At 39.9% G+C, this 26,085-nt stretch overlaps 1 protein-coding gene across 8 annotated transcripts in view; it reads left to right on the forward strand.

The window, feature by feature from the left end:
- The window catches only part of SYTL4 (synaptotagmin like 4), a 169,523-nt gene that overhangs the window by 95,650 nt on the left and 47,788 nt on the right, over positions 1-26,085 (forward strand). For 2 of the 8 annotated variants that reach the window (XR_010838692.1, XM_067023655.1), the window contains exon 1: positions 2,062-2,181. The exons of 5 other annotated variants lie outside the window; for them this stretch is intronic. The gene's annotated coding sequence lies outside the window, so the exon portion shown is untranslated. Of the gene's footprint in view, positions 1-1,893; positions 2,182-26,085 lie in introns of those variants that run through there. One more of the 8 variants, XM_059051035.2, reaches the window with a different exon arrangement.

Consider the following 26,085-nt stretch of genomic DNA (forward strand, 5'->3'; position numbering starts at 1 on the left):
ACACTTCAGGCTGTGGGCCGGGTACTGAAGGGCTAAAGTATGGAAGAAAACTGTGGGGAGAGCCTGGAGGCTGAATTTTACTGTTTTGTCTGTTAGAATTAAAATGATATTTTTTCTTTCCCCTTTAAGATTTTTCCAAAAAATCTATATTATCAAAGCCATACTTATTATAAGAAAGTTGAAAAATACAAAAAAGTAGGAGGAAAACAAAAACTTCATTTAGTTTCACCACCTAGAGATAGCCACTGTTAATATTTCCATATTTCTTTTTAGCCTTTTTTCCACACATATCTACTCATATCCACTAATTGTTGTGATCATATTTTATATTAATGTATCTTTCAATTAATACTAGAGCATAAGCATTTTCCTGTCATTATGAACTATGTGTAAATATCATTTCATTGTCTAGATAATATTCTATTATATGACTATTCTATAATTTATTTAACCATTGAACCATTAGGGGTTTTTTTCCTAGTGTTTTATTATTCTAAGTAATACTGTGATTAACATCATTGTACAAAAAGTTTGTGTACCTTTCTGTTTCCTTATGAAACATTCATTCATTCATTATACAAATATTAGTGAGGACTTACTATATGCCAGGCACTATGCTAGGTGCAAAATTTTTGCCTTGGGTGGCATGTTGTCACCTACTGAGATAAGAAACACTGGAGGAGGAGCAAATTTAAGAGAATATGTTTGACTGGATGTGTTGAGTTTGAGATGTCCAAGTGGAGTTGCCAAGAAAGCAGAGCTCAGTGAAGAGGTCTAGATAGAACTATAAAATTACAGTTGTGGCCATATAGATGGTGTAATTCATGCCAAGTGAGTGAAAGATCATTTAGGGAAAGTATATGTAGCCTAGTCCTGAGAATGTCTGGGTTTCAGAGAGGTTAGATAGCAGAAGTGGAATATGCAGAGGAGACTGAGGAGAGGGCAAAGGGATAGGAGGAAAAGCAAAAGAGTATGGCAACATAGATGCCACAGGAAGACTTTCAAGGAGAAGGAAATGGTTAACAGCGTTAAATGTAGGGGAGAGGTCAAGGAAGATAAACAGGGAAAAATGCCCTATTTAATATAGCTTTTTTGACACGGAGGTCATTGGTTGGGTATCTTGTTGAGCACAGTTTCAGTGAAGTGTTGGGGGAAGGAAGCCAAATTGCTGAGTAAGAAGTAAGGGAATAGAAATTGCCCATAAAGAGGAGCTGGAGAGGTACCTAGTGTGTAGGGAGGATTTTTTTTTTTAATGGCAGAGACTTGAGCATGTTTAATTGCTTATGACAGATGAGAGGGACTTGAGCATGGTTAATGGCTGATGAGAAGCATGGAGAGAGAGAGAGAGAGGGAGGGAGGGAGAGGGGGGAGAGGAATCTGTAATTACTGGGTAAATATAAACATTTTAAAGTCTATTGATATATGTTGTTCACATGCTTTCTAAAAGGGTTTTAAACCAACATACACTCCTACTAGCAATTATGAAAGAGCTTGTTTGAACACTTTGTCTTCATTAAGTGTTATAAAAACAAACAAACAAAACCTTTGCCAAAGAGTTTCATTATGGTTCTAATTTGCTCTTCTTTGATTACTAGTGAGTTTAACCAGTTGTGTCCATGTGTGAATTTAGTCTATGTCCTTTCCCCAAAACGTTTCTATTTTAGACAGACACTTTTATTTGCTATAAAAAGCTGAAAGTCAAAGGATCAGAATAGTATCATTACCTCCCCAAATTATACCGTCTAGAGCCTTCATCTTCTTAGAAGTACACAACAATTTGACAACTTTTGGCTCAGGCTGAGCGGAAGAGAAAGATGATGTATCGGCTGAGAGAGTGACCACCAGTGGAACCCAGGTCTAGTCTTAGACTGTTATCGACAGTCTTCAAGCACCCTTTGCGAACCGGGGCCGGCATCCCTCCAGTGCCTTAAGGCTTTGGCTCTCAGAGCTCCCCTTCGGTAGGCGCGGCCCCCTACCAAGGAGCCCGGAGCGCTGTGCGGCCCCTTTAAGAGTCCAGCTCCTCCCCCGCTACAGGGAAAGTTGCAGCTTTTTCCGCCTCCCGGGAGGGTAAGAAGGGCCAGACGCCAGAGTGGGGTTGCAGTCTTACCGGACTCGGAGACCCTACCCTGAATCCGGTACTAGGACGTCTCGCCTTCTCGCAGCACCTGTTGCAGGTGACAGGTAGGTCCGTGGCCCGCGACCGCCCCTCCGCCCTCGGTCCGGGACGCCTCCTGGGCCCCCAGTACCTTTTCGCTGCCTAAGCGCCCCCACCCCCATCTCGGGGACCTGCGCGCTTCCCTACCCCCTTCCGCTCTCCCAGTCTCTCCGTCCCTAGCTGACCCACTGTTCCCTCTCTCCGTCCGCCTGTGCGGACCGCACCCCCCACGCTTTGACTCCCGTCTGTTGGGGCGGTCCCTCCCCACCACTCTGCTTTCTCCCGGCCGCCCCTGACCATTTCCCCGGCCCATCCGTCGCCGCCACGGCCTGTGCCCCTCGGGGCTCTGCTTCCTCCAGTGTGGCCGACTTTTCCCGCCCTCCGGAGCCGGGGCCCCTCCCGGTAGCTGGCCCTGGGGGCGGGGGTGGGGCCGAGCTCCTAACGGGAACTGCGCCCTCCGGGGCGTCGAGTCACCTTTTCGGGGGTGTCTCTAGCAGCGCCCGGCGGTCGCGCGGGGTCTGGGCCCCGCACTCTTTCCGGACCTCTGACCTCGCGGCGTCCGCTTCCCTGCCCTCGGTGGATCCGCCGTAGGTTAAAAGGCTGGAGGCTGGTTGGCCCCGAGCCCTGCCTCAGTGGGCACCCTCTGCGCTTGGGCTGGGGACCCAGCTGTGTGCTCTGGAGCTGAGCCGCTTTATCTTGCCACCCTTCCAGCAGGCAGCGGGGGTACGCTTCTGGAGGAGGGTCCCCACAGCCCTCAGAAGGGACACAGAACGCTTCCATCTTCTGTGATGGTTTGTAAAGGGGCAGAAAAGGTGTCCCTCCAGCGCTTAACGTTGAATAAAATGGTTGGGTTTTTTGGTGGTGAAATCATTTGGTGAGAATTTTGGTGACTCAAACAGGTGATGTTTCTCATCAACCAAAGTTTTCTTCCCCCAGTAGCCTGCCAGCTTCTTCAGGACCAGAGGACCTAGCATTCCAGAATACTGCTTTAGGCAGGGTTGATCCTAGGCCTTGTACATTTGTGCCAGAAATTAGTCTTCAGTACATCTTGTACCTTCTATTTTTAACTGGCTTCTTTTCTGCTTTCAGCTCCCCATCCCCACCCCTCATAAATCCATTAATATTAAGGTGTTAATGACCTTATGTGTTTACCCGCTGGTCTGTGGAGAGAACAATGTTTAATGCAAAGAGTTGAGGCCCTAGTGAAGTTTTCTGCTGTAGTTGTAGCTGTTGGTGTTTTTTTGTTTTTTTTTTTAAAGCACCTGCTGGAAATCCTAGTAGAAAAAGACCACCGGGCTTCCCTGGTGGCGCAGTGGCTGAGAGTCCGCCTGCCGAGGCAGGGGACACGGGTTCGTGCCCCGGTCCGAGAAGATCCCACATGCCACAGAGCGGCTGGGCCCGTGAGCCATGGCCGCTGAGCCTGCGTGTCCGCAGCCTGTGCTCCACAACGGGAGAGGCCACAACAGTGAGAGGCCCGCGTACCACACACACACAAAAAAGACCACCAACTTGGCTTGTGAGACTTTTCCTGGCAGGGGATGAACATTTCTGGTAGCACAATTTCAGGTGCCTCTCACTAGGCTAAAGCAGTGAAATGAAGTTTGGAGGCCTGTTCAGGGATAATTAGTCTGTGAGTGTATGTGGCATTCTGATTTTTTTAAAAATTGTTTATTTTTATTCTTAATTAATTTTTATTGGAGTATAGTTGCTTTACAATGTTTTGTTAGCTTCTACTGCACAGCAACATGAATCAGCCATACATATACATATATACCCGCCCTTTTGGATTTCCCTTCCATTTAGGACCCCACAGTGCATTAAGTAGAGTTCCCTGTGCTATACAGTAGGTTCCCATCAGTTGTCTATTTTATACATGGTATCAATAGTGTATATGTGTCCATTCCGATGTCCCAATTCCTCCCTGTGGCATTCTGATTGATACTCTCTGAGCTTTTCCCCTTAAAGGCTGCTACTAATCATGGTTGTTAGAATTCATTGAGCCAGGCACTGTGATAAATTCTTTACATAATTATCTCACATAATCCTAATGATAAGTATATGTGCTAGGCACTACAATTATAAGCATGCATGATGAAAGGGAGACTCTGAGAGTTTAAGTGCTTTGTCTCAAATCACCCAACTGATGAGGGGCAGAGGGGGGCCATCTGACTGCCGAGCTGTGTTCTTATCCCCTATCACACCACCTCTGCTGTCTTGGATGTTAGGAACACTAAATAGCTCACAAGTGAGGACTAAGTGATTAAAAATTTCCCTTCCAAGCTGAAGCCTAAGTTTTGGTCCTTGACTCTACCTCAGAGGTACTGCAGAGACTTTGGACCACTTACCTCACTGATGTCTTACCCACTTCTCTTCCAACGTGAGGCTGGTTGCCACATTGCCACTATAAGTACATACCCCTGGGTGTACCTAGTTGAATGAAACCTTCAGGGATCTCAACTCAGAAGGAATTGTCTTGAAGTTAGAGAGGGTGACCCTGGATTCTAGGGATGTGCGACTGACTCAACTTTTTCCTTTCCTGCTGGCTAGGGGAGAAATGAGGGTGTGGAAAGTGATAAGGATTTCCCAATAGCCAGGCCAGAGAGCCTGAGGGTGAGTGTGTGCTTGTTTTATTGTGGGATGGATGGAGTACCTTAGGGAGGGACAGTCCACAAGAAAATGTCCTTTCTGATTCCATCTCTGGGTCTTTGCTCAAGTTACTCCTTTTTTTTTTCCCTGAAGAGAGACTTTCCCACCCACGACCACTCTCCTGCCATTAATTCCTATTCATCTCAAGATTTAGCTCTAAAGTTACGTCCTTTGGGACAACCTTACTGAACACACAGTTCCTTCCCCTAATCAGAATTACCAGTTATTCTGTGTCCTAAAGCACTTTGTTTACACCTCAGGAAAATTCCTTAACACCTCTCTCAGTTTTCCACCTGGAAGGTACCTCTCTGAGTACAAGGTCTAAATCTTATAGCTCCCTTTGTCTTGAGCACAAGAGATTAACAAATATTTGTGCTAGGAACTAGGGATACCATGCCTTCAAGGGCCTGAGGTCAGGTGATGGTGGGATTGAAGTACAGAAGACACCTTTTTGAGGCACTTGAAATCCGACAGCTCGGAGTTTGTACTTAAATGTCACCTTAGTGAGGCCGTTCTTAACCACCCTATTTAAGCTTATAACCCCTTCCCTGAACATTCTATATGCCCCTTCCCTACCTTATTACTCTAATGTAATATATTATGTATTTTATTCACTTTTCTTTCTTATTATCTGTCTCTCTCCCCCCCTCCATAATGGAAGTTCCATGTGGGCAGGGATTTCCATCTGTTTTATTCACCAGTGGACCCCAGCATCCATAACAGAGCCTGGCACATCCTAGGTGCTTGCTAATATTTGTTAATTGAATTAATGTATGACATTACCATGCTAGGAATTGGCACTCTTTTGTGTTCTCCTGGACCTGAAACTAAGTGTCCCCAGTCTGCCCCAGGCCCAGTTCTCACACAGCTTTGCTTTGAGAGTGCATGCCTGATGGCAACTTTGACCTAGTTGGAAGTACTTCCTCTCTTTTTTAGGCATGAGTCTCCAGATGGAAACTTCTAAAGTTTAAAGTGGAAATGTGAAGATGCTGTACTTCTTGTGGGTAGGAAGGGGGGTTGCACTTAGAAGAGGGAGTATGGCTTGTCAGATGTCTTGAGGCATTTGTTCAGTGAGCTCATAAGAAGCTGGAGAAAGTTCCTGTGTGATAGGGAAGTGAACAGCCCAAACGAATAAAAGATGCCAACCAAATTAAGCTTCTGGCCTCAAGTCACTCAGCCTTTTAGGCATGAGGTAGTTATGAGATTATGAACTTTATGGAAAAGCCATTGCTGATTACTACTGGTGTAGTACTTGATGAGTTTTATACTAGGAGAATTATACAATGTGAGGAAACCACTGTGTAACAGAAAAGAAAAAAAAAAAGTACTGTTCTATTTAAATGCTTTGAAGTATTCAGAAAGAAAAATAAGGCTAGAATCTTTTTTTTTTTTCCCCCGGTACGTGGGCCTCTCACCACTGTGGCCTCTCCCGTCGCGGAGCACAGGCTCCGGACGCGCAGGCTCAGCAGCCATGGCTCACGGGCCCAGCCGCTCTGCGGCATGTGGGATCTTCCCGGACCGGGGCACGAACCCGTGCTCCCCGCATCAGCAGGCAAACTCCCAACCACTGCACCACCAGGGAAGCCCTAGAATCTTTTAAAAGGCTTGATACAGTGGTAAATATGTGATTTTCCACCATTTGATGTGTGGTAACTTATCTGAAACTGAAGTTTGTACAAAAAACTTCTACACAGCCTCCTCTTCTACTCAGTTTATCTCCCCAACCTCTCGACAGTGGAGTGACCCAGAGCTCAGTCCATTGACTTTTCTCTATCCAGAATCTTTCTAGATGCATTCATCCAGCCGCATGGCTTTATTTTCTTTTTTAATTTTTTAAACATCTTTATTGGAGTATAATTGCTTTACAATGGTGTGTTAGTTTCTGCTTTATAACAAAGTGAATCAGTTATACATATACATATGTTCCCATATCTCTTCCCTCTTGTGTCTCCCTCCCTTCCACCCTCCTTATCCCACCCCTCTAGGTGGTCACAAAGCACAGAGCTGATCTCCCTGTGCTATGCCACTGCTTCCCACTAGCTATTTTACATTTGGTAGTATTTATAAGTACATGCCACTCTCTTCACTTTGTCCCAACTTACCCTTCCACCTCCCCATGTCCTCAAGTCCATTCTCTACATCTGTGTCTTTATTCCTGTCCTGCCCTTAGGTTCTTCAGACCTTTCATTGTTTTAAGATTCCATATATATGTGTTAGCATATGGTATTTGTTTTTCTCTTTCTGACTTACTTCACTCTGTATGACAGACTCTAGGTCCATCCACCTCACTACAAATAACTCAATTTCATTTCTTTTTATGGCTGAGTAATATTCCATTGCATATATGTGCCACATCTTTATCCATTCATCTGTTGATGGACACTTAGGGTGCTTCCATGTCCTGGCTATTGTAAATAGAGCTGCAATGAACATTGTGGTACATGACTCTTTTTGAACTATGGTTTTCTCAGGGTATATGCCCAGTAGTGAGATTGTTGGGTCATATGGTAGTTCTATTTTTAGTTTCTTGAGGAACCTCCATACTGATATCCATAGTGGCTGTACCAATTTACATTCCCACCAACAGTGCAAGAAGGTTCCCTTTTCTCCACACCTTCTCCAGCGTTTATTGTTTGTAGATTGTTTGAAGATGGCCATTCTGACTGGTGTGAGGTGATACTTCATTGTACTTTTGATTTGCGTTTCTCTAATGATTAGTGATGTTGAACATTCTTTCATGTGTTTGTTGGCAATCTGTATATCTTCTTTGGAGAGATGTCTATTTAGGTCTTCTGCCCATTTTTGGATTGGGTTCTTTGTTTTTTTGATATTGAGCTGCATGAGTTGCTTTTAAATTTTGGAGGTTAATCCTTTGTCAGTTGCTTCATTTGCAAATATTTCTCCCATTCTGAGGGTTGTCTTTTCATCTTGTTTATGGTTTCCTTTCCTGTGCAAAAGCTTTTAAGTTTCATTAGGTCCCATTTGTTTATTTTTGTTTTTATTTCCATTTCTCTAGGAGATGGGTCAAAAAGGATCTTGCTGTGATTTATGTCATAGAGTGTTCTGCCTATGTTTTCCTCTAAGAGTTTTATACTATCTTAGTCCCATGGCTTTAAATGCCATCTGTCTGTATAATCATCATTCCCAAATTTATGTCTCTGTCCCAAGCATTTCTTCTAAGCTACAGCCTCATATATCCGATGGCCGATTCAGCATTCCTACTTGGATATCAAATAGACATCTCAAACATAAGTTGGCCAAAACAGGACTCTTTTTTTCTTTCTTTTTTAAATTGAAGTATAGTTGATTTACAATGTTGTGGGGTTTTTTGCTGTATAGCAAAATGATTCAATTATATATGTGTGTGTGTGTGTGTGTGTGTGTGTGTGTGTGTGTGTGTGTGTGTGTATATATATATATATATATATATATATATATATATATATATATACACACACACATATTTTTTGGCCACACCACGGGGCTTGCAGGATCTTAGTTCCCCAACCAGGGATTGAACCCACGCCCTCAGCAGTGAAAGTGTAGAGTCCTAACCACTGGACCACCAGGGAATTCCATATACATTCTTTTTTTAAATATTCTTTTCCATTATGATTTATCATAGGATAATTGAATATAGTTCTCTGTGCTATATAGTAGGACCTTGTTGTTTAGCCATCCTCTATATACTACTTTGCATCTGCTAAACCCAAACTCCTAATCCATCCCTTCCCCAACTGCCTCCCCCTTGGCAACCAGTAGTCTGTTCTCTATGTCCACGATTTTGTTTCCAAAACAGGACTCTTGAGTCCTCTCAAATCCCTAGCCCCTTCCCTCAGCCTCCCCTATCTCAGTAAAATGGCACCATAATCTTTTCAGTTGCTCAAACCAAGAACCTAGGTTCACCCTTGATTCCTAGCTTTCTCTCACCCCCCCACACCCAATTCATCAGTAATTCCTGTTGACCTGAACTTCCAACCATGTCATTATATTCTTTTTAAAAAAAATTAAAAAAAAATTTTATCTTATTTATTTTTGGCTGCAATGGGTCTTCATTGCTGCGTGCGGGCTTTCTCTAGTTGTGGCAAGAGGGGGCTACTCTTTGTTGTGGTGTGTGGGCTTCTCATTGTGGTGACTTGTTGCAGAGCATGGGCTCTCAGCCTGCGGGCTTCAGTAGTTGTGGCACGTGGCCTCAGTAGTGGCTCATGGGCTCTAGAGTACAGGCTCAGTAGTTGTGGCGCATGGGCTCAGTTGCTCCGTGGCATGTGGGATCTTCCCAGACCAGGGCTTGAACCCATGTCCCCTACATTGGCAGGAGGATTCTTAACCATTGTGCCACAAGGGAAGCCCCATGTCATTATATTCTGTCACATCTCCATTTCCTCTGTCACCCTAGTCCAAGCCACGACATGCTGCAATAAGCATCTTTGCACGATACTCAGTGATGTATGTAGATTTAGATAGACACACAGAAATATTTCTGTGGGATAGCTTTCTAGTAGAAGAATTGTTGGGTCAAAGGATATGCACATTTAAAAAATGTAAATAGGCATCACAAAAGTGTCATCCAAGAGGATTTACAGTCTCACTCTTGGGAGTGCTTTTCCTCATGCCCTTGAATGGACAGTCTTTAATTTTTGCCAATCTGATAGGTGAAAAATAGTATCTAACTGATTTAACTTTCATTTATCTGGTCACTAGTAAGGCTGAGTATCTTCATGTGTGTTAGCTATTTGTATTTTTCCTGAGACTTGCTCCTTAATATCCTTTGCACATTTTTCTTTTGGGTTATATATTTCATTTGTTTATAAGAACACTATATTTATTAGGGATATTTAACCACTGCCTATTATACAGTGCAAATTTTTTTTCTCTTTAGTCTGCCGTATGTCATAACTTTGTTCATGATGTGTACCCCTCTAGTAATCAGATAAAACATACTATAAAACATTTAAAAAACATGCTGATTAGATTTGGCAATTAGGATCTCAATGATGACATCAGTGCAGTAGGAGGAGAGAGGCAGATTGTAGAGGGTTGGGGAGAGAGCACTTAGAGGGACTGATAAGGAATACAGTATACATTTGGTAAGGACTTGACTATGATAGGAAGGACAGTGTTTCCTATAGACAGTGGGGCACAGGGGAGAAGAAAATGTTAATTTCGTTCCCTTTTACATATAGGAGAGAGATGAGCCCATTTATGTGTAGATGGCACAGAGCCTGATCTATGCAAGGTCGCTGAGGAAGCAGGAGGGTGGGGACTTCAGAGTGAAAGAGGTGAAAAGACAGGTTTAGAGAAAGGGAGGTAGCTCTTCCATTGAGACAGGAGGGAAAGAGGGCAGGATTGGTGAAGCTGTGGAGAAGGAAGGAGCTATGGAAGGACAGGATTTTGAGGGAGGTCCCAACTGATGAGAGCAGTGAGGGGTTGGAACAGCATTTGAGAGGGATGAATAGAGGAGCTCTTTAGAGGCAAACCATCCAGATTGCCACATTATAGTGAGACTAGAAAGGCTTGGATAACTTGAGTTTGTCTCTCCCCAAGTCACAGAACCCTGTATCCATTCTCTCCAACAGCACTCATCAGCCCAGGTGTAGAAACAAAGTGGAGTCAATCTAGTTTGGGGGATTTTTCTGGGTGCTGTGACAGAGATATAAGAGGATAGGAGACTGGACAGTGCTGCCAGAATAGTTGAAATGATGGACCACTGTGGCTTTCATATCTGTGTCTATCTTGAACTTGAGTAATTCGTAAGAGATGGAAAATTTCCATGACCTCTACACTGTTTCTTGTTTGTACTTTTGTCAACTCAGGCATCAGAATAGCTTTAGTATCAGTGTCTTTAAACTACTGTTTGTAATTTCTCAGAAAGTATGGGTTGATTTACTGAGAGCCAACAATGTGCCAGTTTCTAGGCTAGGTGCTTGAGATATAGTGCAGAAAAAGGTAGACGATGACCTTTTTTTTGGTAGAACTTATTTCAGCAAGGGAGGTATGTGTTAAAAAAAAGAACATATTATATAATAAGTGATTTAATCACAATTATGAGAAGTTGAAGTTCGGCTATTTAGAAATCAAATTTAAATTTATTTATTTATTTTAATTTTTATTGGAATATAGTTTATTTAAAATGTTGTGTTAGTTTCTACTGTACAGCAAAGTTAATCAGTTATACATATACAAATATCCGCTCTTTTTAAGGTTCTTTTCCCATATAGGTTATTACAGAATATTGAGTAGAGTTCCCTGTGCTATACAGTAGGTCCTTATTAGTTCAAAACTGATTTGCATTTGCCAACAAAGTATGCGAGTACTTCTTACATCTTCCCTTTTAAAATTAAATATTGTCTTTAAAATTTTGCTTAATTGATAGACAAAGATTTAAAAAATCTTTATTACCAGTAAGAGTGAAACTTTTTCTTTTTTACATCTATTGGTCATTTGATCTTCCTCCTTCAAGAATTATCTGTTCATGCTCTTTGTTTATTGGACACTTACCTCTTCTTATTTTTTACCTCTTCTTTTTACTTTTCCATGTTTGATACCATTAACCACCTTTCTCTCTCTCCTGCCTTATCTCTGGAACACTAAAATATATCTTACCCAGTCTCTCTGGCCATTCCGTTTTGATCTCCTTTGAACTTCTTTCTTACCTACTTTGGAAATGTTGGTGTGCTTAGGGATCTGACTACATTTTTATTACTTGACCCAATAAAAGATAACATGTAAGTCTTCCATTCTCTTCTCTGCATCCCATTCACGAGGGGTAACAATATTAAATTTGTATCCCCTTTCAGACATTTTCCATGCCCATATGAAATATTTCCTTTCTTCTTTCTATCCATCTATTCATCCATCCATCCATCCTGACTGCAATTATATGTTACAAAATACAAATGAAATTATAGTATATATGTTTTGCAGTGTATTTTTTACTTAATATTTGTGGCATGCTTTCAATGTCAATATATATATAACTACCTTTTTTTTTTTGGCTGTGCCCCCTGGCATGCAGGATCTTAGTTCCCCAACCAGGGATCAAACGCGTGCCTGCTGCAGTGCTGCAGCGTAAGCTTGGGGTCTTAACCACTGAACTGCCAGGGAAGTCTTCTACCTCTTTCTTTTTAACAGTGACATAGCATTGCATTATACGTATGTACCATAGTTTATTTAATCAGTTTCTTATTGATGCTTAAATTGTATAATTTTTTTTTGCTGGTTTAAACATTGAGCATCCTTATGATACGTGTTTGTGCATCTACTTGAATATCAATAGGAGAAGTTTTTCAAAATGGAATGGCTCCACTGAAAAATGGTCAGTGTTGCTAAAGATTCAGAGAGGTCTACGACAATAAAAACTGGCTACTGTCCATTGGATTTAGGAGGTTCTTGTTGACCTTAGAGCAATTTAAGGGGGGTCGGGGGAGGAATGCTAGACTTTGGTGGGTTGAGAAATGTTTGGGGATATGAGGAAGTGGAGGCAGTGGATATGGACAATTCCTTAGAGAAATTTGGCTCTGAAGAGCAAAGAAAGGGTGGTGGTAGGGGAAGGGTTGAGATCCAGAGAATTTTTTTCTTTTCTTCATTTTTTTTTGAATTTAGGAGGACTTAGATGTCTTTAAAGGCTGATGGGAAGGAAGAGATCATTGATAGAGCAAAGTCCTTACCGAGTAGAGTCCTCATGCCAGATGGGAGAGGATCCAGAATGAAATGGATAGATTACCCTTAAACAAGAGGAAGGACATTACAGTTGGGAAGAACAAAAAGTGAACAGATACAGATGAAAATAGGTTTATAGATTTGGTGGCAGAAACTTGTCTGAGAGCTTTTATATTTCCCTATGATGGAAGAGGAAAGGTCATCCTCTTAGAGCAGGGGTTGAAGTGGAGCAGGGTTTGGGTTGGAGTATTGAGGTGCTTGAGGAAGGTTTGAAGTATTGTGGTGAGCAGGAGAGCAAGCTAGGACTAGGGAAGCATAGCTGGAGTGTCAGGCAGTGTTGAAGTGAGCTTGGCGACCAAGAATTCATATTGATCATAATCTACCAGATTGTGATTATTTTCTCCAGTAGATCTCAGTAGTCCCAGTGCAGGCATAACGCACAACAGTTGGGCTCTTCTAGGGTTACGTTTTTATTAGATATTTGCAATGAAAATGGGTTATTGAGGATATTGACAAGAGTGCAGTTGAAACAATAGAATCCCAACTGTCTAGGAAAGGAAGTGAAGACAGGAAGGAGCTGACAGGGCAGGAGTGAAAGGTCTATGGAGGACTACCTCCCTGCCATGAGGTCTGAGAACTGGTGTAGGGCTGGGGGAGGTCATTGAGTGAACAGGCCAGAAGGACAGGGTATTGTAGTTAAGAGTGGGGTATTTGAATTAATGATATCAAATGTGGAGAAGTCCTGGGTGATAAGTTCTTGGGTGTGGCTGAATATGATATATGGTATTTTTGATGCCAGCTCATTCATTCAATAAATATTTATTGTCTGCATATTATGTGCCAGACAGCACTCTTGGCACTGAAGGGTACAGAAGTGAACAAAACAAAGTCCCTTCTCTCATACAATTTATTATCTAGTGGGGGAGATTATTAATTTTTATAAAATAAAAGGGCAGCCTCATTGATATGCTGATTACTGAATGTGTAATACTAAGGTCACATGTTTATGCATGTGGGGCTAGGAAAGTCCATCTAGACATTTTGAGTGCCTTGATTTATTTTAAGTTATATTAACTGAATTACGAAAATTCATATATCCTCCCCGCTTAGAACTATTAAAGGTACTTTTATATGCTATGTCAGAATTGAAGACAAAACAAATATATAATACATGCAATTTGAACATTTTAGCAGTTTTAAATTGTTTATACTTTAGTATTTTTTTTAATATTAGGACATTGCTTCTAGCTGTAGACCAGATGTTGATAATACACATACTAACCTTGTTCTAGGGATTTGATGTAATGTGTAAAGTAATTATGGTTAAGCAGCTTAGGAGGGAAAAAGAGCTTGTATGTTAATATTTTATCTTTATTTTATACTCTCCAATTTGTACCTACTCTTTTGTGTACATGTACTCATGTATACATTTATTAATGTTTTATTTGAAAGAAATTAGCATTTATTTTATGTCTTACGGGCCTTAAATAACACCTTAAAATTATCTGCCACATATATAGTTCAATTTAAGTTCAACTACAGGTTATTTCACTGTGTTTAAGGTTTCTGTGGCCATAGCTAGATCACAGCATCCCTAAAATTAAAAAAGAAAACAAATGCATGAAATCACAGTTATGTGTGAACATGGGCTGGATTAGTCATGAACCATCGTGATTTCTCATTTAAGGGGACTGCGTGAGTGATTTTTAGGTGATTCTAATTCTTTTCTACAAGAAAGAATTAGATGCTAGCTAGAGTTCAGTTTAGAAATCCCACCATCTGTGACCCAGGCAGGAGAAGAGGGTCTTCCCTGGGGGGTGTGCTGGTTTATCAAAGCTTGTTGACTAAGGAAAGATAATGGAGTTTCACATGGTGATGAGGCTTATTGAAAAATGACAATGTGTCGGCTCTCACCAGACGTAAAAATAGTGTTTTATGCATATAAACCTGGATTTTAAAGCATTCTGTTCTTTTAGTTGTGGATTTTTTATCTTTTTAGAAAAGCTTTTGGGCTGTTAAGGAAAGTGACTTTGGCAGAGGAGGGGGTGAACTGGCCATCCTTCACCCCATTAACCTCATGGGGTTCTAGTGAGCCTGTCTGGCTCCTGTGAGAGGAAGCTTCTAGTGTACATCTTGCAAGCTGGAAAGCCAAATGGGGTTTGTCTTAATAAATGCATTTCTCCTGTTGCTGAGGGGAGTGTTTGGACACATGGTCTTGTTTTCTACTTACTTCTATGTACCATGTTTATGGAGATCTGCCTTCTAGGGTTGGTGGTAGGTTTAAGATGCCTGGAATTGCTGAGGAGCAGGAAAAGTGTGAACTCATGAAAATAAGACCACATTTCCATGTATCGAAGTAACTACTCTGCAGGAGAAATATATATATTTTAAGACGTCCCACTTCCCTCTGGCACTTACTTTAGAGAAGTATTAATATATATTATTTTAAGTGAGAATTTCTTCAAACTGTTTATGAACAGAATTTGGTGGTATTGAAAGGTAACCATGTGGATTCAATCTGGAGGAAATTGTCCCCACCTGTGTTTCTGAGAGCTAACAAAAGAGATTATATTTTATTTACTCCTCCCGTATATACTCCTACCATCATTTAGAAGCGGTGTCCTGGATGAGGAGAATGGGTCCTTTCCCATGTGTAGAGTTGCTCTGAGCCTGGCGCACATTATTGTTTGGGGAGGTCGGGGGATGAGAAGGTAAGCTGGACCACTGGCCTTTAAAACATTCATCTGATACTAGCTGAGGACTTTTAAAAAACTCTACCTCCAGCTCCTGTGGGAAAGATGTCCCCTTTTCCAAATATTACCATGTACAAGCAATATTATCAGAATACGAAGAGACCCTATAGCATAAAGAGCTCAGACTCTGGAATCAGACTGCCTGGGCTCAAAAACCAGACTGTTCCTTATAGGGCATATGACCTTCGGCAAGTTATTTGCTCGATGGGTGTCTCACTTTCCTCATTTGCAAAGAATGATAATATAGTACCTACCTCATAATATGATTGTTAGACTAAATGACTCCATGTATGTAAAGTGCTTAGAAAAGTGTTTGGTACATAGTAAACATTATAGAAGTGTTAGCTGCTTTCTTTTTCCTTTCTTCTTCTTCTTCATCTTCATCAGTTGGTAGATGTATTAAAAGGAGGTAAAACTGCAAAATGCCTCAGTACATGCAAACTCCACATTTGCAGAACCTATTTTGGAAAGGATTGTGGGGGGCAAGAGAACCTTACTGCAAACTCAAAATCAGAATCTTGTAAAATTGAGAGCTATTATACATTTCTCATTGTTAGGGGAAAATGAAAAACACCTTAGCTACCATAACGCTTTTGAGAATGGACCCCAATGTGGGCAGGCCTGGGTACGTTGTCTGAGTTGTAGATTTGCTCCATGGGTGGGCTTGTGGGGGCCTGGACCCCAGTCGACCACTTGGAAGCCTCAGTTGCCCTTTTGTTTTGGAGCCTTGATTCTCAATCCTCTATTTTGTCTCCACTCTTGCTTTTCTTCTTTTTGATCCTATTTTTAAAATTTCTGCTGTTTTGTTATGTTTTATGCATCTTTGTGAGTCACTTTAAACTCTGTCTGGAACAGTGTATAAATAAATATCTTTTAAACTGATCATATCTAATTACTAACATTTGCTTAATATTTATGCTTGTCAGCTACCTCCCTGCAGAGAGGTATGGTGACTTTCCATCTGGGCAAGAATACTGATTCGATTTCTCAAATTTCATAGTAAGATGTCAAAATTGCAATTTGCTCATATATTTTCTAAAGCATATGCTTAATAATAATAAAATTAAACAGCTACCAAAATTGATTGCTTATTCTAGACCAGGCACTATGCTATGCCCTTTACTCATGACGTATGTTTGAATCCTCACAGCCTTAGGCAGGAGCTGTTATTATTATTATTATTATTATTTTTGCGGTACGCGGGCCTCTCACTGCTGTGGCCTCTCCCATTGCGGAGCACAGGCTCCGGACGCGCAGGCCCAGCGGCCATGGCTCACGGGCCCAGCCACTCCGCGGCATGTGGGATCTTCCCGGACCGGGGCACGAACTCGTGTCCCCTGCATCAGCAGGCGGACTCTCAACCACTGCGCCACCAGGGAAGCCCAGGAGCTGTTATTATTAATCACCGTTTTTACAGATTGGGAAACTGAGACTCAGGGAGGTTGAGTAACTGGCCCAAGGTCACACAGCTAAAAAGTAGTGAAGCTATGCTTTGAACCTGGCTCCAGACCCAGCGCTTGTAGGCACTTTTCTGTGTCATACTGCTCTTAATTAGAAATGTAGCACATCATTGGAACTTCCCTGGTGGTGCAGTGGTTAAGAATCCGCCTGCCGGGCTTCCCTGGTGGCGCAGTGGTTGAGAATCCGCCTGCCGATGCAGGGGACACGGGTTCGTGCCCTGGTCCGGGAAGATCCAACATGCCGCGGAGCAACTAAGCCCGTGAGCCATGGCCGCTAGGCCTGCGCGTCCAGAGCCTGTGCTCCGCGACGGGGGAGGCCACAGCAGTGAGAGGCCCGCATACCGCAAAAAAAAAAAAAAAAAAAAAAAAAAAAAAAAAAAAAAAAAAAAAAGAATCCGCCTGCCAATGCAGGGGACAAGATCCCACATGCCACGGAGCAACTAAGCCCGTGCACCACAACTACTGAGTCTGAGCTCTAGAGCCCGCAAGCCACAACTACTGAGCCCACGTGCTGCAACTACTGAAGCCTGTGTGCCTAGAGTCCATGCTCCGTAACAAGAGATGTCACCGCAATGAGAAGCCCGTGCACTGCAACGAAGAGTAGCCCCAACTTGTCGCAACTAGAGAAAGCCCGCACGCAGCAACAAAGACCCAATGCAGCCCAAAAAAAAGATATCTAGCACATCAGAATTCCAGGTCCTAGTAGAAGTGACTGTTCTGTGTTACAGAACATTCACAGGTCCTGCAGATTTTACACCAGTGTTAATTCTTCAATATGCCCCTTTTCATCTCTACTACCATTGCCCTCTACTTAGGGCTCTCATTATCTTCCCCCTGGATTTACACCAGAGCCTCCTCAAATCTATATTCTGCAAAACTGTCAGAGTGATCTAATGAGTTCTTGGCTTCCCTAAAAGTCTTCAGTGGTTCCCATTGTCAAAGGCTAATTATCCATGTTTCTGAGCATAGCATATCAAACTCCTCCTTTGATCCCCACCTACCTCTTCCTCATCCTTACAATTTGATATACAGTATCACTGCACTCCTTGCCTATACCACATTGCTTTGTGCCTCCATGCTTTTGCTTTTGCAAATGCTGTGCCCTCTACCTGGTTAACTAACTGGTAGACATTTACAGCTAGTTCATGCGCCACTGTTGGTGTTTCTTTCTAGTCCCCTTTCCCCAAGCTGGAATAGGTGCCCCACCTTAGCATTCCCATAGTACCCTGTGTGTATATTTCTTTGATTACCGTGTTCTTTTATGATTATTTAAATAACTCCTTCGATAGACTGTGTGTTCTTTGTGGGCAGGTACTCTGCATTGTTTTGTCCTTAGCCAGCTAGCACAGCACTTAGCACATAGTTGGCCCTCTTAACTAGTGAGCATTCTGTAACCAGTGCAGAATGCAGAGCTCCAGGTCAGGGAAAGAAGTGGGATTTTGAAGGTCTGAAATCACACAGACATTCAGCACAACCAGCACAGGAGAGGGAGGTCTCACAGAAGAATATTTGGGACCAGATACATTAACATTATTTAATCTAGGATCCAGAAGGGACTTGAGGGGATGGGAGTTGAAAGGGACAATTGATAAAATAACCAACACAGTATCCCAATGTAAACATTTTGTTGACTATAAGCAACGTTGCATGCTCACTCAGCTGTTACCAACCAAAACGATGTTCTCAGTTGGTGCCTTTGTGCATAGGTGGCTGGATCCAAACAAGGGGATTTAGGGAAGCCCTGCATCCCTGGAAGCTTTCTTTACTACGTGGAGTTCTTTTGTTTGTTTGTTTGTTTGTTTGAGTTCTGCAGACTCACCACATAACCTGTTTTGGTTTCATTTTTCTATGCTCTAAGATCCACTCTCTTTTACCTCTAGATTTTCAAATAATTAGGGTTTTTTTCCCCAAAGTGGGCTGGATTTTGCTAGCTATGCTTCACTCATGTTTTAGAAACCCACACACGTAATAGGTATTAATTCTGACAGTGCTAGATTGGTCTGCTTCAGACACTATAATTGCCTTGGTCACAATTAGTTGATAGAGTCCACTTTGGAATGTACCTTATGGCAGCACAAATCCTTATTCATTAAGCTGCCCTACTTGCATTAGGGCAACTATATTACAGTCATCAGAATGACTTATTCTTTCCTAATTAACATATATCATAACTATATGCAAGGAGAATCACAATAATACATGTCAATTCATAAGAATGATTTCCTTTCACCCTTCTTTAAGCAAAACATTTCCCAACTTTTTTGATCACTCTCCCTTACTACCAAAAATTTCTATCACCCCTAATATACATATATTTATTTACAAACTATATATTTACCACTGCCCTAATATTATGTATTATAAAGCATTTACAAAAATAGAAATAAAGAAGGATATGAGATGAAACTAACGCTTTTTAGATTAATTTTAATATTTATTAATAGTGTGACAACCTTTGCTCTCATTTCGATGAGAGCAGTGACATTGTGCGCTTCGTTTAAACAAAATCTTGGTTTATGATACAGCTACCTGAAGGTCTGATTCTAAGTTGTTTATTTTTATACTTGATTTTAATGACTGTTGTAGCTGAGTAAAGGATACCTCACAAAACATATAAATCTAAAAATAAAAAAGTGAATTGTTGGATGCACTTACTAAATAACAATACACATCTTGTAGTTTCAGGTAACAATTATACAAACGTTTTGTTGCCATTCCATCTTCTCAGCTCTCAGCATGCTGTCTTTTCCCATTTTTAAGAAATGGTTCAAAACTCATGGAACTTCTTCATTTGGAAGAGTTAGACGATGAAATACATCTTCTAAGAAACAAAATTAAATAGTAATAGAAACATTTTCATATCTACTCTGTATTATTTATTCTTTATAAAAAGCCCCTTTGATGTAAAACATTTTACTGTTTGAATGCATTTAAAGTCTGCTACTGCCTTAGAGGTATTCTAGGAGTGTAAAACTGCTGATTACAAGGTTTAGTTACATTTAATCTTAAAACTTTAAAAAGCAACTTTACTAAGTTATAATTTGCATACAACAAACTGTGCATATGTAAAGTATACAAGTTGATAAATTTTGACATCTCTGTATACCCATGAAACCATTACCAAAATCATGAAAGTAAACATATCTATTACCTTCAAAAGCTTCCTTATGCCATTTTGTAATCCTTCCTTCCTGTTTGTATTATATCCCTCTTTTCCCACAACCACTGATCTGTTTTCTGTCACTATAGATTAATTTGCATTTTCTAGAGTTTTTTTTTTTTTTTTTTTTTTTTTTTGCGGTATGCGGGCCTCTCACTGCTGTGGCCTCTCCCGTTGCGGAGCACAGGCTCCGGACGCGCAGGCCTAGCGGCCATGGCTCACGGGCTTAGTTGCTCCGCGGCATGTTGGATCTTCCCGGACCAGGGCACGAACCCGTGTCTCCTGCATCGGCAGGCGGATTCTCAACCACTGCGCCACCAGGGAAGCCCTAGAGTTTTATATAAATGAAATCATGTACTACGGTGTGTTCTTTTTTGTCTGATTTTTTTCAGTCAGCATAATTATTTTGAGATTCATCCATATTGCTATGTGTGTCATTCCTGAACTATGTGTAGTTCATTCCTTTCTATTGCTGAGCAGTATTCCATTATATGGATATACCACAATTAAAAAAAATTCATTCACCCCTTAATGGGCATTTGGGTTGTTTCCAGTTTTTGGCTGTTATAAATAATGCTATTACTATCATTCACATAGTCTTTGCATGGACATATGCTCTTGCTTTTCTTGGGTTAATACCTAGAAATGGAAAGTCTAGGTCATATGATAGATATATGTTTAACTTTTTGAGAAACTACTAAAATGTTTTCCAGTGTGGTTGTATCATTTTACATTCCCACTGCAGTGTGCAAGAGTTCCAGTTGCTTCAAATCTTGGCCAACATTTGTTACACTTTTAATTTTAGCCATTCTGATAAGTGCATTGTGATTTTAGTTTGCATCTCCCTAATGATTAATGATGTTGAACATTTTTTCCGGTGCTTATTTGCTATTTATATATCTTCTTTGGTGATACATTTGCTTAAATTTTCAGTTCATTTAAAAAATTTAGGTTTTTTAAAAAAATTATAGTTTTGGGAGTTCTTTAAATGTTCTGGATACAAGTCTTTGTCAGATGTACTATTTGCAAATATTTTCTTCCAGTCTATATAGTTTGTATTTTTATTTTCTTATTAACATCTTTCAAAGCACAGAGTTTTTAGTTTTAATAAAGTCTATTTTAGCAAGTTCTGGATCATGTTTTAGGTGTCATATCTAAGAAATCTTTACTTTTTTTGCATATGGATATCCAGTTTTCCCAGCACCATTTGGTGAAAAGACTATCATTTCTCCACTGAATTCTGTTGCATCTTTATCAAAAATCAAATGACTATAAACATAAGGATTTATTTCTGGACTCTATTCTCTTCCAGTGTCTACCTGTATGTCACTACCACACTCCCTTGATTACTATAGACTTATAATGTCTTGAAAGCAGATTGTGTAAGTCTTCTAACTTGGTTCTGCATATGTTTTGAACCTCACAATATATTGTTTTCTAATTTTTTGCTTTAAGGAGTCAGTTATATTTTTAAAGGAAATTTAAATAAGAAAATAATATTTTTACCCACATATTTACTATAGCATGTGTCCTTCATTACTTTTTATAGACCTATATTTCTATTATTTCTATCTGGTATTATTTTTCTTCTGCCTGAAAGACTTCCTTTAACATTTTTTATAGTTGCAGGTCTGCTCGTGATTAATTCTTTCAATTTTTGCATGTTTGAAAAAGTCTTTATTTCACCTCTGTTTTTGAATGACATTGGGTTTAGAATTCTAGGTTGACAGGTATTTTTCTTTCAGTATTTTAGAGATGTTCCACTGTCTTTTCATTTGCATTGTTTCCAATGGTAAATTTGCTTTCATCATTATCTTTGTTCTTCTGTATCTAATGTGTTTCCCTCCCGCCCCCCACCTGCTGGCTGCTTTTAAGATTTTCTCATTATCTCTGGCTTTAAAAAATTTGACTATGCTGTGCCATGTGCTGAAGTTTTCTTTCTATTTCTTGTGCATGAAGTTCTTTGAGCTTCTTGGATCTGTGAATTCATAGTGTTCATCAAATTTAGAAAAAAAATTGGGGCCCGTATTTTCTCAAATATTTTTTCATTGCCCCCATTTCCTTTGGTGACTCCAGTGACATGCATATTAGGCAGCTTAAATTTGTTCCATATCTCATTAATGCTCTGTTCTTTTTCTTCAGTAATTTTTCTTTCTGTTTCATTTGGATAGCTTCTATTGCTGTCTTCAAGTTCAATAATGTTTTCTACTGCAATGTGTAATCTGCTGTTAATCCAATTCTGTGTATTTTTCATCTCAGACATTGTTTTTTTAATCTCTACATTTGATTTGGGTCTTTTTAACATCTTTCATGTCTTTATTGAACTTTTTGAAATATGGAATACAGTTATAATAACTGTTTTAATTACTTTGCTAATTCTAACATTTGTGTTAGTTCTTGGTCAGTTTTTGATTATTTTTTCTTCTCATCATGCATGTATTTTCTTGCTTTTTTGCATGCCTGTTTATTTTTTATTGGGTACTAGATATTGTAAATTTTACCTTGTTGGGTGCTGCATATTTTTATATTACTAGAAATATGCTTGAGCTCTGTTCTGGGATGCACTTGAATTACTTGAAACAGATTGATCCTTTCAGGTCCTTCTGAAATCTAAATCTTCTTTAGATTTGTTAAGCAGGACCAAAGCAGTGCACAGTCTAGGGCTCATTATTTCCCATTGTGTAGGCAAGACCCTTCTGAGTACTCTGCCCAGTGCCCTGTGAATCATGAGGTTTTCCAGTTTGACTGGTGGAACAGGCACTACTCCTGGTCATGTGTGAGTGACAGGCACTGTTCTTTTGAATCCTTTCAGCTGGGGTTCTTTCTCTGGCCTAGGGTAATTTCCTCACAGGCATGCCATGTGCTGATCAGTCCTTTGCTGAGTGCTTGAGGGAGACCCTCTGCAGGTCTCTGAAGACCTCACTCTGTGTGGCTCTCTCAGGTACTCTGTCCTATGAACCCTAGCCAGACTCTTAGCTCTGTCACCTCCACTCAGGGAGTTCACCAGACTCTGCCTGTATTCGTCCTCCCTGCACCATGGCCTGGAAACTCTCTCAAGACAGTGAGCCTGGAAAATCAGAGGGCTCACCCTATTTGTTTCCTATTTCCCAGGGATCACAGTCCTCCATTGCCTGATATTCAGTGTCTTGAAAATCCCCATTGTTTTATGTATTTTTTCCATTTTGGGGGGTAGGGGGGGTCCAGGCAGGGTAAAAATCCATTCTTGGCCAGAAATAGAAGGCCACTGACATTTTATAATCCCAAATTTTCATGACCAATTATAATTTGTAGCCCAACTTCAATTCTGATTTTTCAAAAATGTACATACCATCATGTTTCTTGACATAGGTATATCAGTTCTAAATATCTGTTCAAAAGTATACAGAATCTGACATGCAGCAATGCAGATCTTTTCATATCACTCATCAGTTTCTGTGTAAAACATACTATCATTTACATAATAATAGCAGTTTGATTCAGGGTTTCTTGGTTAAACTAATATCCTTTGAAAGACACTGGTTTACTTTTTCATTTTCAGTGAGGTATAAATTTTACCAAAATTGTCCATTGCCCTTGGTCCAAACAGCAAAATGCTTTTGTCATATCACTTAAGTGGGACATGACTGATAATGGAATAGAATTTATGTGCAAAACCAGCACATAATTATTACTTGTGGGTTTAGAGGAATAATTTAATACCAATTCAGCCTTTTTGCCCTTGAGCATGGGTCAGTTTTTCTGGAATTCACCATCATCTCTAAAGTTGTCAGCATAGTTTCTCACTTTAAAAAAATGCCTGAAACTTTAAATGATGTCTAGATGCAGTTTACCTCACACTTCATCTGTATTCTTTAATAGAAAATAAACGTCACTTTGTAAGACCCAGTCATATCTTAAAACACAAATGCACATATAAAAACTGACAAAAATAAAAATAGCTAAAACTTAGAGTGCACTCTCTGTGTTTACATTACTTTAAACACTACATATTTTAAAAACTCATTGAATCTTTATAACAAGCCCAAGATGGTAGGTATAGTTATTATCTTCCTTTTACAAATGAGGACATTGAAGCACTGAGAGGTTTAGTCACTTGCCCAAGGTCACTCAGCTAGTAATTGATGAAGCTGGGATTCAAATTCAGGCAGTCTGAGTCCAGAGGCCATGCTTTTAACCATGACACCAGTCTGCCTCAGGAAAATAAAAACACTTTGCTCTCAGCTCTAGTACCACTCTTCAGTTTCTGTGAGTTTAAGTTTAAACACATAAATACAAATAGATTTCTGGGTGAAGACATTCAGTAAGCATTTATTGAACTCATATTGTGTATCAGACACTATGCCAAGTAAGCTGTTGGGGGTATGAAGTCCAGATACACTTCCTCCCTTCAAGAAGTCCACATCTGGTGGAAGTTTCTAGTTTGAGCATAAGTATTACCATCTTCACATTTATATGCACATTGCATGTTTGGGAGAGGGAGGGGTACCAGTGTACCCAGCAAATTAAACATGGAAAAATATGATTTATTTGCTGCCCAGTGCAGGGACATTATTTGATGTTTTTCTAATTCACGCCAGTTTCCATTTTGTGGACACCACAATGATTTTAAAGTCAAGTACTGTTCTTACAAGGACTTCTATATCTTTGATAATCTTTTTTATATTTTAGGCCCTTGCCCAAGGTCATATAACTAACAAATATCGCTGCTCTGTTGAACTGGTCTTCAGAATTTAAGATAATTTGAGAGAGCTCCCCTCACCCCTTCTTGAAAACTAGCTGTGTTAGTGTTAATGTTCATTTGTTAATTATTATTATCTCTTAATCTACAAGATTAGGGTATAAAATGGATATATCCATTTGGATAAATAATTCTACATATGTTCATATGTTCTACAATTATATCAAGAATATTGTGTTGTTCAAGTTGTCTGTATATATACTAAGTTTTTATCTGCTTGTGCTATCAGTAGTTGACAGAGGTATATTAATCTCCCATTCTGATGGTAGATTTTTCAGTTCTCTTGCCTTTGTAAGTATTTGCATTAAAATATTATCCTGAGCAATAAATATATGTAATTTTCTAACTCAACAAACCATCTTTTCTAAAATATCTTCTTGTGGGCATGAGGCCCCACAAGGATGCTATATTAAGACATTTCATTCGAGTCTTGACACCCCATGACTAACATGGAACAAATTGTCCATCAGAGCTTGGGTTCGGACATTCATGTTATCTGAGCTGTGGTCTTCTAAGTAGATAATCCTTACCCTTTTGACTGTATACCTCTGACTGAATTTCAGTGAAGGGCCTTAACAAGTTTTCTTGGGCTTTGGTTTTGCCATTAAATCCTAGTGCTGTATCCGTCAATTGGGAGAATATGAAAAGTGACAGGTTTTCTAACCACAAATCTGTCTGGTTTTCTTATTTGTGCCCCTATTATTTTTCTGAGTTGCATTTTTCAAAACGTGATGTGCCATTTACCATAAAAATATATCACTTAGCTCATTGCATATAAAAGCAGTGTTTCTATCCCATGTTTTCCTTTTTGAATTTCTAGAAAACATTCTACCATATGGTATGGGCATGGTGGTGGTGGTGGTGAGGCAGGCAGCAGGTTTCTTCTTTAAGATGTTAATGATAGATTTAGTACAATTATGAAGTTATGATTTCTTCTTTGGCATATGAGTTATTAGAAAGTATCTTTAAATTTCCAAAAGTATTAGTATTAAAAATTATCTTTTGTTATTGATTTCATATTTAATTTCCTTCAGGTCAGAGACCATGGTCTGTATGAGAATGGTTTCTTTGAAATTTACTGAGACTTGCATTATAACCTAGTACATGGTCATTTGGTGGTGGGGGGGGTTGGTAAATGTTCCATATGTACTAGAAAAGAATATGATTTCCAATTGGATATAGAATTCTACATATGGCCATTAAATCAAGCTTATTTTGTTCAACTTGTCTATATATTTAGTCATTTTTATCTGCTTGTACTATTAATAACTGAAAGAAGTATGTTAATCTCCCCCCCTTTTTTAAACAAATTCTAGACTATTTTATTTGTTGACTACAATTATTGGTATAGTGCTAGATAATCTACATAGATTACATCATTTTTTTCCTTTTTTAATTGAAATATAGTTAATGTACAATATTATGTAAGTTACAGGTGTACACTATAATGATTCACAATTATTAAAGGTTACATTTACAGTTATTGTAAAATATTAGCTATATTCCCTGTGTTG

This window comes from Kogia breviceps, chromosome X, assembly GCF_026419965.1.
Source record: "Kogia breviceps isolate mKogBre1 chromosome X, mKogBre1 haplotype 1, whole genome shotgun sequence".
Classification (NCBI taxonomy): domain Eukaryota; kingdom Metazoa; phylum Chordata; class Mammalia; order Artiodactyla; family Physeteridae; genus Kogia; species Kogia breviceps.